The following is a 1,783-nucleotide window of genomic DNA, read 5'->3' on the forward strand; positions in this document are numbered from 1 at the left end:
TGGGCAAATGCATTATTATCCATATCTGGATAATAATAATTTTGCCCATAACTGTATAGTATGTGTTAGGGGGGTGTATTTAGTTATAAATGTTTTTTATTATTTTTGGAGGCGCAACATTGGTACTGCAGGTACCCCAGGACTCCCGCGGTGACCCCGGGATGGCCGCGGGGACCCTATAGGGTTTAATATTAACCTTAATCCTGGTTCTGTTACTATGTCATGTTTAATGACATTAGTTTTCCCTGGGGTCACAGAGGAAACGTCTGTCACGGTAGCCACAGGGTTATAATATACACCAAATACTCTGGGTTGAATTGTATATGACTGTGATATAATAAAGAGATTTTATTCCTTAAAAGACAGGTGGACACACCATGCTGGACAAATAACAATGGAAATATATATATTTACTTGGGAAGGGGACAATGAAATAGCCCAGGACTCAGGCTAGCAGTTCATCAGCGACAGGAACAATTCAGGTAGAATAACGAAGACAATGAAGACCATGGGCATAGAGCTTGCAATAGTTTATATAGGATTTGGGCTCTATCCCTTCATTGGGCCTCAGGTATTGGATGACAAGTACCTGGACCCAATTACCTTTTGCCACCTCACGTGGGAAGCAAGATAGTGACTGCCCACAGGGGGTGGGCACTCTTCTAGTCAGAGGTCCATTTCCTTAGCCCCACTCTCAAAAGTTGTCATCTCCAAGTCTGCCAGATGGGGATCTGGGCCAGGTAACTCTGACTATAGGTGTGATTTATGGCACTTAATCTAAACAGCCATGTCCTGCTCTTTCTCCACCCTGCATACTTAATCCGGGGAGTGAGCCTTTGTTCAGTGGTTTCCCTGTAGACACAATGTCGCCCTCTAGCCATTAACATACCTCATTTTGCCAGTAACGTTTGCGGGCTTTACAGTAGGCACGAAATACAGTAATCCTTATAAAAATGTATACATATTAAAATATTCCGTTCGGTTGGGCCGAGCAGGCTAAAATTGCCATGCCCTCATGCCAAAGGGACTCTGCATGGTGGCCAATTTTCAGCTTGCTGCGACCCACCAAACCGGAGATAACAATATTGGGTTTTAACACCTCATGTTATCCAGACCACATTTCTCCGCCATTGGAGTCAATTGGCAGCAACCACACTTTACACAGTTAACCATACTCCGTTCAGTTAGCCTGAGAGGGCTGGGAATGGCCATGCAACAATGCCGGAGGCATGAATACCTGGTGGCTAAATCCCAGTCCTCTAGCCCTCACCGAACCGGAGATAAGGATTTCAGGTATATACAATTTTACACTTCACATTTTTAAAACCTAGCGGCTTTTTTCCACCATTGTGGTCAATGGTGGTCGTGGTGGGTGCGACCCTTTCTCGCAGCCATTGCCCATCGAACCCGGTTGGGGTCGAGTGAGGGGGTTACCACGAGTTAGGGACAAAAATTTTTTTATCGCTAGCTGCCCCAGAACCAAAGTTATACATTTTAATAGACGGTGAACTTGGCCGTAACCGAGTTCTCAAGGCAATTAAGGGATCAAAAGCTCTTTCTTTAAAATTGTAGCAGCATTCGGATACAGCGGTTTGGCAGGCATCCAACATGATTATAATGTATCTCTTAGTTCTTAAACAGCGGACTCCAGGTATTCCCCATTGAAATGCATTGCCCCATTCATTTAAATGGAGAAGCTCCGCTTGTTGGTTAAAGAATGATATGTTGCCCATTTTTGCTAAACATCATACTTAACTTGCCTGGTGAAGGCTGACAGTGGTAT

This window comes from Ascaphus truei, chromosome 2, assembly GCF_040206685.1.
Source record: "Ascaphus truei isolate aAscTru1 chromosome 2, aAscTru1.hap1, whole genome shotgun sequence".
NCBI classification, from domain to species: Eukaryota; Metazoa; Chordata; class Amphibia; order Anura; family Ascaphidae; genus Ascaphus; species Ascaphus truei.